At 35.3% G+C, this 15822-nt stretch overlaps 1 non-coding gene across 1 annotated transcript; it reads right to left on the bottom strand.

Annotated features, from left to right (window-relative positions):
* Positions 1-10956: 10956 nt before the first annotated feature.
* On the bottom strand, positions 10957-11040 carry TRNAL-CAG (transfer RNA leucine (anticodon CAG)). The gene has a single exon. It is a non-coding gene; the product is annotated as a tRNA-Leu (tRNA).
* Between the last annotated feature and the right edge of the window lie 4782 nt (positions 11041-15822).

The following is a 15822-nucleotide window of genomic DNA, read 5'->3' as shown; positions in this document are numbered from 1 at the left end:
CCTGGAGGTGTTGTGTAATAATAATAATATTTTGTGGGCTACATTAGATATTAATGGAGAGACCCAACATTTGTTTTTAGGGGTAGAGCTTTAAAATAATTATTCTACAAGCTAGCTGTCTGTAGAATAACTTGTAGAATCATGTTCCAAGTATGTATACCAATTTCAACTCACCATAAGGAACAACCATGAAAGGTCAAGCAAATAGTAAGCTGTATTTCACAAGTGAAGAAGAGGACACAATTTGGTGTAAAGTGGACTACAAACAATATCAAACAGGAACTGCAGGTGAAAAAGAGGTTATGGAAGAGATATAAGGAGAGTGACTAGTATGGTAAGGAAGGCAAAACTGAAATATCCTAGGGAATTTTTTAGCCATGTGGCCGGTTGTGGAAGAATGACATTGTGGAATAAAAATGGGAATAGATTGACCGATGCAGAGGACATAGTGGAGTTGTTCAATGAACACGTTATTGGAGTATTTCATCCTGCAGAAGTAAGTTTTAATACTAGAGGGATATGGCAAGTTTGAGGTTTAGAGGTGCAAGAGGAGAGTGAGTTCCAAATACTGAGCACTCTGGATGTCAGTAAAACTGGGGACTGGATGGTATTTCACCAGGGGTTTTGAGAGAATGTGTTAAAGAACTGACAACTCCATTGACCCGGCTTTTCAATGAAAGTCTTGCTATGGGAAAGGTACCCAAGGGATGGAAGGAAGGTAAGATAGTGCCATTGCATAAGGGCTGTAGCAGACTGGAAGTGTCTAATTATAGGCTAGTTTGTGTTTCATCAGTAGTTGTCAAGATCTTGGAGAAATTAGTGAGGGACCAAATACAGCGTTGGGCAGATGAGGTAATGTTATCTGTGAGAATCAACATGGATTTGTTAAGGGATGCTCTTGCTTTAGTAATATGATTGCCTTTTATAATACAGTTACAAGAGCAGTTGATGAGGGAAAGGCATATACTGCCATTTTTTTTATTTTTGGATTTTGCAAAGGCATTTGACAGGGTGCCACATGATAAGCTGATATTTAAGTTGCAGCATATGGTGGAGTTAATCAACTGGATTCAGGATTGGCTGTATGATAAGAATCAGAGAGTTGTGTGTGGGGGGAATTTTTTATTTTCTCCTTTTTTGGTTTGTTATTATTATTAACTTTATCTTGTCCTTGCTTTAATCGATTTACTTTAATTCTGACTTAGACTGACTGCCTTCAAAATCCTATCTTAACATAAGCTATGGTGCTAAACTCAGAAGGCTATCTAACAACTTGGACGAATACTTAGAGTAATCATGTGTATCGAACTCTCAGACAAAGGGCCTATCTCTTTGTTGGAGACAAATCCTTTGTATTAACTGTCTGGAGTTGTTTCCCCGTCAGATACTGGCAAATTTATTTGTTCTGCTGTGCCAGCCAATATCCTTAGGTTAGGAGGAATCCTTAACCAGGGAACGGAACTTCTCTCAGAAATTATACAGAGGTGATTATCCTAATGCTTATCCTTCAGCACCTAATTATCTAAACTAATTACACTCAATGATGCTTGCAATCGTGGCTTATATACTCAATTATACCCCGCATTAGGTTCCGAACTTTATGAGTGATGAGTTGAATTCAGGCACAGACTATTTTTAGGTTAAAACATAAAGCACATTTTATTAAGATCACTAACTTGTACATGGTTACATTCATTCTCATTATTAGATTAAAGTCAGACTCAGGTGAGGACCTATTATTGATATTTAGAACTTAATTGAAAATCTAACATAAGCTCCTTCACAATTTCACTCAATTGACTGTACACAATATCACACTCTACCTAATTCACAATCTGAGACAAAGTTACTGATAGAGCTAAACCTTTGCAGTTAATGCTAATCACTTAAAGTTCCTTACTAGAATGTCCTTTCACAATTAATACTTAACTGCAATTCACACTTATTTCACAGCATGCTTCTCTATTAACATAAAGGAGAATAAAATAGTACTTTACCAAGATAGTCCGCATTCTGCATACAGTGCAAGGTATTCCTTCCTTGAAAACTGGGTCAGGAACATTGTAGAATTACCTTTACACACGTGGTCATACATGCCATTCGTCTTGTCTGCCCCTTCAGTACGGCTGGTGATCTGTCCACGTTGGTCTGGTTCCATTGCGGTTGTTCTATTCCACATCACCATCTCAGTGGTCACATACACAGGAACTTCGGCTGCCAATATTGAACATCTATGGGCTATCCTATATCCATCACGAGGCGAGATAGAACCGCTCATCCACGAAGAGCAGGTCAAAAGCCAAACAGTCAAGACACGAGCAAGGGCGAAAAAGCGACGATCAAAAAAGCCAAAAAAGAGTCCTCTGCAAGGGGAGCAAATCCTTTTTATTTTGCACCCTTAGTGCCGTCTTTTCTTTTATGAATCTTTGCCCAACACTCATCTTCCTTTCCTGCTAGTCCATCCGGGTCACTGCATCTCCTTAGGTTTGACTCTTCTGCGAATTCAAGTGTGAGCCGCTTTCCGATAATTTACACTGCCACAAGCGTAATGCTCGTCCAAGCACCTTGAACTGTAGATTACATACGTTTCGCATAGAACATAATATAGTCATTACAACTTACTTAAACATAATTCTTTACACAGAAAAATTTGACATTTGGATTTATGCTTTGTATCTTTACATAAAATATTCGTTCTATATACTCTTTTCACAATCAGTATCTATACTAAAGCTCAAGTATTTCTTAATTGTTTTCTAATTCTTGTTGAATCCTGAATAAAGTTCAAAAAATTATAGAATTTCCCATTCAAGATTTAACAAGTGTCAAGGAGGCAGAAGGTTACAAGTGGGGGTCCCACAGGGTTCAGTATTGGGATCTGTATTGTTTAAACTTTATATCAATGACATTGTCAGTGGATTGCAGGGGATATTCAGTTATTTGTATATGATGTGAAGCTGGGAAGGGTTATTAATTAGATGTGGCAGCCCTGCAAGAGGATTTGAATAAACTAGACAGATGGGCAAATGAATGAGGTAGCAGTTTAATGCAGCAAAATGTAAAGTCTTGAAGTTTGGGATACATTAATGGGAGGCTGCATACTTGATTGGAGGAGCTGTACTGGAGAAAGTAGGGAAGAAAAGAGATCTGGGAGTGATTGATAGAAACCTGAAATTCAGGGAACATATTGCAAAGGTGATGAAGGTAACCCAGAGGATTGCTGCAATACTAAGAATGATGCTGACCTGCAGAGATAAAAGAGTTATCATTCCATTGTATAAGACCCTGTTCAGACCACGCTTAGACTACTGTTCTCAAATTTGGTCCCAAGGATTTGAAGGGGATAAATTAACTGTGGAAAGGGTACAGAGGCAGATAACAATGAATGTTTCAAGACTGTACAATGTTAGTTATGAGGATTGGCTGAGGGAATGTGGATTGCAAAGTTTGGTAGAGAGAAGAAGGAGAGGTGATATCAATGAGACTTTTAAATTGTTTAGAGGTAGTTATAGGGTTGACTCTGGAGAGTTCTTTCGCTTGGTGACTTCCTTTCATAACTTCCAGGGATGGAAGCTACAAAAGGAAGCTGTGAGCAAGAGGGTGAGGAGTGGTTTCTTTGTGTGGAGGGTGGTTGAACCGTGGAATGCATTGCCTGATAGAGTGGTGAGAGCACGAACAGTTAGTGGGTTCAAGAAGTGGTGTGGACTTTGTGTTTCCTAGGAAGGACCTCCCACGATGAGTCTTTTGATTCCATGGAGGCCTGAATAATAATAATAATAATAATAATAATAATAAAGAAACAAATTACATGTGGTAAAAGTCAAACCCTAAAACTTTGCGGATTCACATTATAATTATAAATAGCTTAGCTCCAAACTCAATGTTCATCCTCTATCTCTAATCTGCATATTAGTTTTCCTAAGTTCATAGTCTTTGATTCTCTTCATCTCAACAATGACATATGTGAAAATGTTCACTTTAAAGTTCTAACTTTATTTATAATTTATTTATCTGAAGTATTTCAGATAAATAGATAATAGTAATAGCATTACTGTATAATATGTATGTTGAAAGGGATGTGAGGGGATAAAAGGAACAATTATCTCATTAATTTTTTTGGCACTATAGCCATTGAATAGAAGGTACAACAAATAAAGGATACAGCTCAGCTGTGATCAAAGCCTGTTTGAACAGAGGATATGGTGGCTCTGTTAACAAGGGCTTTTATGATACCATATTGTCACCCCTTATGTGCACGAAGTCTGGAATGGCCAAGATGGCAAAAGAATCAACACTGACTGATCAATGGCATCAAGGGCATGATAGCAAGATGTGCGGCACATCAAGGGCACACTGCTGACATCTAAGGGACTTGTGGCCAGTCGTCGTGGAAGAGATCGGAGCCTCACCACGTATTTATCCATTGTCAACCATGAAACACACCATGTCACAATATGAAGTCAGAGATGTGGTTGGGACCCCTGCAACCATCAGCTCTTATAGCTACAGGGAAGAAGAGCTTGAAACTGGGAATTGAAAGACAAGAACTACTAAGGTAGTGTATGAAAATAATATCCCAAACCCTCCAGGGAGGATATTCTCAGATATCCCTTGTCTGAAAACCAGGAGCAATCTCTTGAAAATAGTAACATGGAACATCAGAACACTCTACGAGGCAGGCAAATTAGATAACCTACTCCAGGAATTAGAAGTGATGAAGGCCGATATTGCAGGTATCAGTGAAGTGAGGTGGACAGATACAGGTATAATAAGAAGAAAAAATCACACTATAATCTACTCTGGCAGTGACTTACACCTTAATGGAGTAGCGCGCTTGTCATTTCTAAGTAATAGAATTGCAAAATCTCTACAGGGATATTGGCCCATAAATGACAGAATCATAACAGCCAAAATAACTGCACAACCATTCAACCTGTATATTATCCAAGCATATGCTCCAACCCAAGATCACCCAGATAAAAAGTTTGAACAATTTTATGAAGACATCCAAACTGCAATCTCCAGTGCTAAGTCAGATGATGTTATAATACTGATAGGTGACCTAAATGTAAAAGTGGGACAAGCCTTAGGGACATCTATAGAAATCAAATTGACTATATAATAATAAGCAAAAGATTCCGAAATGCAATAACACAAACAAAAACATATCATGGAGCAGACATAGGATCAGACCACAACCCAGTGATTGCAAAAATCAAAATAAAACTTAAGATACCAAGCCAACCATTCATAAGAGAAACTTATAATACAGACTTACTTAACAACCAAGAAGTTAAAGACTGCTTTATAAAAGAATTCACAAAATCCCTTAACAAGTCTGACACCACAACTCACACAGAAAATAGAATGCCAATTGATGAAATTAACATGAACTGGCAAATAGCATCAATAAAGCAGCCAAAAATACACTCCCACAATTAAAAAGGGAAAGGATAAACCTTGGATGAATGAAAAAATACTGACATTGATGGAACAAAGAAAAAAGTTAAAGAACAAACCTGAATATAAAAGCATGAATAAAGAAATAAAAAAAAAATGCAGGAAAACCAAAGAGGAATGGATTAAATATAAATGTATAGATATAGAAAACCTTGATAGAAAACACAAAGCAGAGAAATGCATGAAAAGATCAGAGAAATGACAAGCAGGACAAATACAGCAAGCCATGCAAGTGTCATTAGAGACCATATTCTAATGGATAAAAAAAAAGAAATCATGGAAAGATTTAGAAGGACCATCCATTTTACTCTGTGAAGTTGAAAATGCTGTCAGAAAACTAAAACTGCATAAAGCTGCAGGAATAGATAACATCTTGGCAGAATGTTTGAGGGCTCTTGATGAAGGACTGAAATTTCTAACAAAATTATGCAATAAAATATAAAATATACGAGACGCGCTTCGCAACCATATGCCTGGGGAAGGAGTGTCCTAGGTTCGATTCCCGTCGGTGACGTGAGGAGCTGAAGGATCTTCCTCAGCCATAGCCAAGTTAGCCAGTCTTGGGCGTGGATAGCAGGGTTTTTCCCCCAGTTTATTCTGGGGTTTTTCATCCTGCAAAGCAGGCAAACTGGCCTTGAGAACTCAACACTACAGGCCATAGGATACATAGGAGCATAAGGCTGACCACCTTATCCTGTAAACGGAGTGAGGTCCAATGATCAATGGACCCTCGACACCGCAAGGTAAAAGAGGGTATAAGGAAGATGAAATGAGATATACGAGACTGGATTTCTACCCAAAGATATTAATCACTCAATTTTCGTTCCAATTCCAAAAAAAAACAAAAGCTACAAGATGTGAAGAGTTCAGGACAATCAGCCTCATCAGTAAAGTATCAAAAGTCCTTCTATACGTTATTCTTGAAAGAAATAAAAGAAAAATAAACATAGAAATAAATGATACACAAAGTGGCTTCAAGGAAAATGTAGGTACAAGAGAAGGTATTTTCAACGTCAGAACCATCACCATAGAAAGATATCTAGATAAACAAAAAGATGTGTACCTCTGCTTCATAGATTACAAAAAGGCATTCGACAATGTCCAACATGAACAATTAATTGAAATCCTTTCAAAAATAGGCATGGATGGAAAAGACATTAGGCTATTAACTAATCTTTACTGGGAACAGACTGCGTCTTTGAGAATAAATAGAGAGACCTCAGAAGAATTCCCAGTTCAGAAAGGCGTGAGACAAGGCTGTGTCTTTTCTCTGATTCTCTTTAACCTATACACAGAAGAAATATTTAATAAAATTAGTAACCTCAAAGGAATCACTGTAGGGGGCAGAAATATTAATAACCTAAGATATGCAGATGACACGGTTTTTCTAGCTGAAAACAAACGTGACCTCAAAACTCTTACAGATGAAACCCTCGAGTATAACGAACAGTATGGCCTCAGTTTCAACTTTAAAAAGACAAAAATCATGATAATTTCAAGAGAAAAGAAAATACCAAAAATATGCATCGATATAAAAGGAAATAAATTAAAACAGGTGCAAAAATACATACACCTCGGACACTTGATCACAGAGAATGGCAGGACAGAAGATGAAATTAGAAAAAGGATTGAAATCGCTAGGTCAACTTTCAACAGTAAGAAAAATCTATTAACATCTAGAGAATTAAATCTGAAAACAAGACTAAGAATCTCCAAATGCTACATATGGTCTACATTGTTAGATGGAGTAGAGACATGGACACTCTCCAATCTGAGTGTGAAAAAACTGGAGGCCTTTAAAATGTGAATGCTGCGAAGAATTATGAGAATACCATGGAAAGAAAAAAAAGACAAATGAAGAGGTACTAGAGATGGCATGCATCAACAGGAGCCTGATGAAAGAAATTAAAAAGAGAAAAGTCAGATATTTTGGACATATTCTGAGACATAACTGCCTACAAAGGACACTTCTCGAAGGAGCTGTTGAGGGAAAGAGGAAGACAAAGACTGGAGTGGATGAAAAATATAGAAGACTGGACCTATCTCTCATATGAGGAATGCAGCAGAGAAGCACAGAATAGGACATGGTGGAGACACATGGTAGTCAATCTCCTTGAGGGAGAAGACACCTGACAGGACAGGACATTGTTGAGGAGAGGGGGGTGGGTGGGGGGAAAGTTTCTGAATGTATCTACACATGCAGAAAGGTTCTCTGTAAACTGAGAAAGAAAAATGCCATTAGAAAGATAGGTAATTACAGTATTTAGAAAAGCCAACTACATTTTTTTTTGCCTGTAGTGAAATGGAGTGTATGAGTTACGAGATCACTCCTGAAAACTGTGTAATTTGCACAGGCATGAAGACCAGATTTATTTATTTATTTTCCTTCCTGGAGAACAATGAATAAGTGGAATGAGTTGCTGGAAGTAGTTGTGAGCAGTGGCGCACCCAGGGAGGGAGCCAAGGCCCCCCCCCCCCCAAAGAAAAAGGAAATAAACACTAGAAAATTTTCCAAAAATCTTTTCCTAATTAAAATTCATTTTTTTTAAAATTTATGTTGTCTCTTCTATTTCTGTCATGTATTGGCGATCACTGCAGATGCTCAGTCATAGGTCGTATGCAATGCTTAGTATGTATTCATAAATCGTCTACACAACTCGGCCCACCCCAAGATTAAATCTTGAGTGCTCGGGCCCCCTCCAAGATTAAATCCTGAGTGCGCCACTGGTTGTGTGTACTTTATCAGTGAACAAGTTTAAGTAGAGGTATGATAATATGGGAGTCTGAAGCTCTCTGGAGAAGTCCATATAGTAATAATAATATTTAATCACACTTAGTTAGTGTGTATCATATAGTTTGAATAATGCTATGCAATCTTTGGAAGCAGAGACGTAGCTAGGGAGGAGCAGAGGGGGACGGCACTTTGAACCTTTTTGAACTTTTGCTGTTAATTCTAAATTACAGACTCGAGAACTCATTTCCAAATATTGTAATACTACTGCGAATTTTCCTCGCAATTGCTGTAAGTGTTGCTAGTTGTGAGAGGAGTTTTTCTAAATAAAATAGATTAAGAATTACCTACATTATTATGAAATAGACTTCGCCAATGTCATCGATGAATTTGCTAACAGAAAAGCAAGAAAAATAACATTTTAGAATGTTGAAATTAAAGTTTAATTTATTTTCTTATATGTCATTTTGACTTTTTGTAGTATTTTTGGTGTGTATTGAGAGGGGCAGCAAACTTAGGGTCCGCCCCGGGCGGCAAAAGCTCTAGTTACACCACTGCCTGGAAGGGATGATAAATGATAATGTTACAGGCAAAACAATTGCTTCTACAGGGTTAGAAGTGAAAACTATGATTAGGCTAGATATTAATAATGTTATGCGAATGAATGAATAGTATATATATCCTATATATGTGGCATCTTTCCTTTCTTCCACTTTCTAGAATCTCTTCCTGTTACAATCCAACAGATTTACATTCCAAATTGACCCTCTGCCAGGGCCACAATCCATAGTTTACATTCAAATTCTCTTACATAAAATAATTAATAACCATGGTGATTGTCTATAAAAACTGAAGGTCCTTGGTCTAATTCTGTTTAATGTTCCTTCCCACATATTTGAGATCTTCACTAACCTCTTCTGCAGCCTTCCTCCAGAATAATTTCTTTGATAACTGTGCTCATGTTAAAACTTTATTTTAACAGCTGCAAACCAAGTGTTTAGAAAATTTTTTTGCAGCTTTTAAAATATTCCTCTTTAATTACTGACTGTGATTTGCTTTATCTTATAATTTCAGTTCATTGTTCACTGTTTCCACTATTTTTGTGGGTATTCTGCTTCTGCTTCTCATTAAACTTACACTTATGTAATCATGTTTTACATGTTCTACTCATTGACATTATCTTCTGTAGCATCTTATATTCATTGTCCTAAATAGCAGATTATTTCATCTTCATCATCGGCCGACCTGGTTGGCTGAGTGGTTAGCGTATTTGCTCTCCAGTCAAAAGGCTACAGATTCGAATCCCACCATGGATGTTTGTGATTGTCTGTGAAAGCACTAGTGGTGGTAGATGGCGTTGGTGTTAGATGATGAAGGTTGGTGGAGTAGTGAGATTAGAGTTGTAGAATTGATGCCCTCCCTTGATGAGTCTTTGGACTCCCTAGAGGTGTGATATAATAATAATAATCTGCCAACTCCTGAATAGTACTTTTATCATTATATATTATTATTATTTTGGTAAACTCCATGGAGTCAACAGACGTTGTGGGAGGATCACTCCACCACCAACATGTTTATCATAATGAACTTTAAGTTATTTACACTCCATGCATTCACAATGCACTCTGGCAATGGATTCCACTCACTAACAACTCTCCATGCAAAAGATTTACTCCTCACACCCTTCTTTACAACATCTTTATACAATTTCCAGGAATGGCCTGTTGTTCTTCCCATCTTAACATCCACACTTTTTATTAATCTCATTAATAAAATATATAATCCATATATATGTATATAATATTACACACATACATCACTAATTTTTTATTCACTTATAAGCTTCAAATAACAGTAAAGATATCACTCGTTTTCTCTCTCTCTCAAAAAAAAAAAATAAATATAATAATAATAATAATAATAATAATAATAAAATAAATAAATAACAAAATAATATAAAATAACAACTAAAATAACAACTCTTCAACTAAAAATTCCATATATCTCATTTAAATTTCAGAGTATTTGTATAATATAATATGTACAAAAATTTATTGATACCGGTAGTTTTTAAAATAAAATCTTATCTGTAAATATAATACTAATATCATCTGTTAAAACACTAGATAACTATGATAACTCTTAGTACATTAAATGCAAAATTATTACATTATTATTATTATGCAAGGAGTCTCCCTGGTGTTGTACCACCTTACCCCAGTCCTGAAGATACTTCAGGCGCAAACTTTGTTTGCTCACACTTGGATAAAAGGATTAAACTAAATTTATTATATTCTAACCAAGTGAAAAATAAACTTTCAAAACCTTTCAATATTTTACTCGACTTTCAACTAGCATCTAATACAGCATAAATAACAACTTATAAAGCACAAAGCAATCAACTAGTAGTTGCCGAAAATGCAAATTATAACTAAAAATAGCTAATTTCCAATAAATAACATTAGTTCATTTCTCAATTACAATTTTAAAATTATCAACAAACTGTTTTAATTAAGCCTCCGAAAGTGCGTTTAGCTTATTTTACTCTGTTATTTGTTTTACGTAAAACCATGTTACTTTTCTTGTTAGAGCACCTTTCGAAGCCTACCTAAAGAGTTCAAACAAGAAGTAGCTATTTTAAAAATAGGGAGGTTTTAGAATTTTTATAATGAAAAATAGAAGTAGTTGACATTATATCAATAGTTTACAAGAAAAAAGGGAATAAATCAGAGAGAAGGAGTGAAAGGGAAAAAAAAAAAAAAACTTGTCAGGAGTGGGATTCGAACCCACGCCCGGAAGACCGGACTGCGACCTGAACGCAGCGCCTTAGACCGCTCGGCCATCCTGACAGCGACGTAACGTGCCTTTTAGTTGGTAATTATGTCTTATAAGTAAGTAAAGAAATTTCAAGAATTATAAGAAATGTTTTCTTTATCATAAACATTTCGATCTCAATAAACCTATCCTATTCCTGTTATAAATATTAATGAATATTATTGTCAAGCAACCATTATTTTTTTTCATACCAAAAGAATAAATTACATTCAGTACAGATTGTCACCTGATTTCATCACCCTAATTATTATTATTATTATTACCCCAAGACCTCATGGAGTCAAAGACTCATCTGGGAATTTTTTTCAACTTTGACACCTTTTCATTGTTTCTTTCTTTTCTTTTTTTTTAAATTTAACTAACTTAAGCAAAGTTACAAAGGGTATTAAGCCTGTTACACTGTTTCATTCTCCTGATTCAAAGCATAGAGGTATTTACAACAATAATAATAAATACAGACACCCGCCTACACACAATTTCATACTCTTTTCTTGAAGGGAAGCAAATATGCCGGAATTGAACTTATTTTCAGTCTAGATGAATGAGTGAAGGCAGTAGCGCACCTACCAAATTGCAAAACCTCGCAATACAAAAATCAATGGGCATGTCTAATGGAGCTCAATAAAATCCTGTTTCAAAAAGCCCACGAATCTTGTAGGTTCTTTGAAACAAGATGTTGACCCCCCCCCATGAATGGATTATCAAGTAATTGACAATTATAACCTTAATTGGATCTTGTTTATAAACTCCTCGTTGATTAATTTATGATAATATTGACTATTTTTGTAACTTCTTTATAAAGTATATTCTATAGGACAGTGTTTCTCAACGTTTTTGATGCCCCCCCCTAGCATAATAGTCAGCCCAGTTCTGAAAAAGTATAATATAAATATGTACATGTACATTTTCAAATTGTCCCACGTTGAGAAAATGTGTGTGCGTGTGTGTGTGTGTGTGTGTGTGTAGGTAAAGAACCAGAAGTTGGTACACCCTTTCTACTTATCGGAAATGACAGTTATGTAACATAGATAGTTTTCTTTTTAACTTATTCATTCAGTTTAGAGTGAATCATGAATGAAAGATAACACCACACCATAGTAGCACACTCGGGATTTAATATTAGGGAAGGGGGGCGTGTTAGGTAGACGATTTGAGAATACAAACTACGCATCGCATAAGACCCATTGGCGCACCCAGGAAGAGGGTCAAGGGGGCCCCCCCAAAAAAAATAGAAAAAGGGAAAAAACACTAGAAAAATTTCCCAAAATCTTTTCCTAATTAAAATTCTTTTTTTTTTTTAAATTTATGTTGTATAGTGTCTTCTATTTCTAGGCTACTTATGAATTAGCGGTCACATAAGTTGAGAATACCCAATAGCTTTCGGCAATCCTGGCCGCTGTCAACGCAAGGCTAACGAAGTAGTGCTCAGGCGCAACTTCGTTTAACCGAGCCGAGCCAGAGGAGATCACGGGATCTCTTATTGGCGATCACTGCAGATGCTCAGTCATAGCTCGTATGCAATGCGTAGTATGTATTCTCAAATCGTCTACTCAACTCGTACCCCCAAGATTAAATCATGAGTGCTCTCCCCCCCCCCAGATTAAATCTTGAGTGCCCGGCCCCCTCCAAGATTAAATCCTGAGTGCGCCACTGATACGACCTATGACTGAGCATCTGCAATGATCGCTAATTCATAAGTAGTATAGAAATAGAAGACACGACACAACATAAATAAATATTTAAAAAATGAATTTTAATTAGGAAAAGATTTTTGGAAAATTTTCTAGTGTTTTTTCCTTTCTTTGGGTGAAGAGCCCCTGTCCCTCCCCCTCCGGGATGTGGCACCACACCACACCACACACTGCTTGTCCATACGCTTAAAAATAAAATATATTTTATTTTTAAGTAATTTTGAATTATACCAAACTAAATTTTATCGATAATAAACAATATTTTTTCATGTTTAATTTTTTTTTTTTTTTTTACCATAATTTTGATATTTTATCAAAACACGTATACACTGTACTTAGAGTGTGTATGTATATTTCGAAAGTAGCAGCACCCCCATGATTTCAAGCCACGAGCCGGCACTGATATTAGGCCAACTCAGTTTATGTTTATATTGCTATTTTATTACGTATTACAACTAGTTTACATCGTAATCAGAATCCAAATATTTTCCTTTTTCTAATGTTCAAGATTTAAAAAAAAAACAATAGAAAAAAAACTCTGACATGTTGCAGTTAGTGAATCTCTTACCCTATTTGAGAAGCGGAAGTTCAATGAGTAAAATAAGTGAAAACTGTTTGCAAATAAAATTAAATAAGTTCAAAAGTCTAGATCTCGCTTTGAAATTGAATTTCAAAGCGAGAGTTTGTCATATATCGCAAGTAATGGCGATATATGAAAAACGTACCCTTTAGTATTCAATATATAGAGATATACGTTTGTCATATGTAGGTAGATATATGAAAAAGCAGATATAACGGATGAAGATTAACAGTATGGCCACACCTACCTTTTCATATACCTATCTTGCCTACTGTAAAAACACACACATAAATGTCGAGAAATGTACGTCTACAGGATGTTCGTTTCTTGAAGAGGTTGGGTAGTTGGAAAAAGGCCCAATTTCCTGGTGACCACATCCAGCGACCTGTCACCCTTCGATTTTTTTTTTTTTTTTAATAATGCTTGCATGTTTCAAGAAACTTCCACGACGCCTTAAAAACTGATTTATATATTATTTGGTTCGTGTTTATCACTAAAACTGAGGAATTTCAAGAATTCTATTTTGGTGCTTAATATTAAGCAAAGACTTAATATTTAATGATTTCTAAAGAATTAATCGTTACCACTTTAAACTTATTTCAAACTACCACTTTTTTAAATGCAGTTCCTAATAGTCTCCATGAAAGAATGTTATCGATGCCTCATGTCCTTGAAAACGTTCATAAGATGTAACATTTAAAATACAGCACACATCTTGTATAATTAATAACGTTCATCTTTTTAACATATAGCATTTCAAAATGTTTAATAATTTTATACAATAAATGAGCTCTTGTGAATAATAGTTAACTTTTCTTTAGAGAAGTTTATATTACGTAAGTTCATTCCAGTCACTGTGTGTACATTTTTTACTTGCTTAAAATAGTAAACTTTTATACATTGTTAACTGATTGCAATTATGAATCTAATAGACTCATTGCATTATAATTAATGCAATGAGTCTATTAATCCCACAGAATTATGTTAATTATTCAGATTATAAAAATAGTGTGGGAAGAAAAGACTCAAATATTATTACCGAAAAGTACCAAATTACAGTTTAAATAAGAAGCACGTGAGCATACATATAAACCGAATATTCGGAAAATTGAAAAATATTTATCAGCGTAAGCAGTTTAGTAATTTATTATGATGATTATTGTCTGGACACATTCCACTTTAAAAAGTTACCAAGATTAGGTCTTCATAGGTGAATCTGTGGACATCATTCGGGATCATGTTGCAATAATAATAATAATAATAATAATAATAAATTATTCGCGATCTCGAACACATTTTAATTATCATTTTCCAAATAAATTTAACACTTAATATATAAATATTTTCGAAATCCTCAATATCTTTATTTTATTTTCACTTTATTTTTATTATTATTTTATTTTTTTTTTGCTAAAAGTAAATTAAGATTTACGCCTATTTTTCTCGCTAAGTGAATATAACCAAAATCATATTGTAAGCAAAACAATTTTATTTTACATGCCTTCATTTACAATATATATATATTTATAAATAAATATTCACTGATAATAAAAAAAAAATAAGAAAAAAGAACATGCAACTGAAATTTTGATATAGCTAAACACGCGAAGCCTGAAAAATGACAATACAAATCATGTTTGAAAACGTAGAGTTTCTAAAAATGCTAGGTGCGTTTCTTTTAACTATAATTTTAAAAACAGTCAGTGGCGAACATAGAATCTTACTTTTTCTTTCCTTTCTTTGTGGATGCCTTTGTCGCTTTCTTGGCTACCTGCTTGACTTTCTTTTTAGCTACTTTTTCAACCTTCTTTGCCTTGGTTTTTGATTTTTCCACTTTCTTTGGTTTAGTCTTATTCACCTTTGTGGCTTTCTTTGATTTAGACTTCACTTTTGTGTCGTTAGCAGTTTTCTTTTTGATGGCAATTTTCTTAGGTTTAGTCTTCTTAACCGGTGACTTTTTTTTCTGAAGATCCTTCTCCTTTTTTTTTGGTTTTGCAGCCAGTGCTTTCTGCTTTTTTGCTTTTGCAGCCAGTTCTTTCTTTGTCTCAGCTCCTATCTTGAAGGTACGACCGGTACCTTTTCCTTTTACCAGGACTAATATGCCTTTTTCAGTTCCATTGGCCAGGAATCTCTTGATATATGGTGACAATCGCTTTGCATCTACGTTAAATGTATTGCCGATATAATTTTTAATAGCTTGGAGGTTTGATCCCTTACGGTCTTTTAACTCTTGAATTGCTGTTATTACCATCTCTGCCACGGGTTTAGGGAGTTTTGTTCTTTTCGGTGGCGATCCTTTCTGTTTTTTAACTGCAGTTGCCACTTTTGCGGTAGACTTCTTCGAAGGTGACGTGAATTTCACGCTATTGGCATCCATATTTTTACTGCTTAAGACAAAAATTTTTATTGCTTAAGACAAAAACCGTTAAACCCAGCAAGCACCGAACACAACGAGTAACGGAAAGGCAAATGACGTATTTTCTTTTTTTACATAATTTATGAACTTGATGAGGACGTAAATGAAA

This window comes from Typopeltis vanoorti, chromosome 7 (genome assembly GCF_054136105.1).
Source record: "Typopeltis vanoorti isolate ZY-2024b chromosome 7, IOZ_Tvanoo_1.0, whole genome shotgun sequence".
Classification (NCBI taxonomy): Eukaryota; Metazoa; Arthropoda; class Arachnida; order Uropygi; family Thelyphonidae; genus Typopeltis; species Typopeltis vanoorti.
The sequence above is the reverse complement of the archived record's forward strand: the minus strand, read 5'-3'. Positions and strand labels throughout refer to the sequence as shown.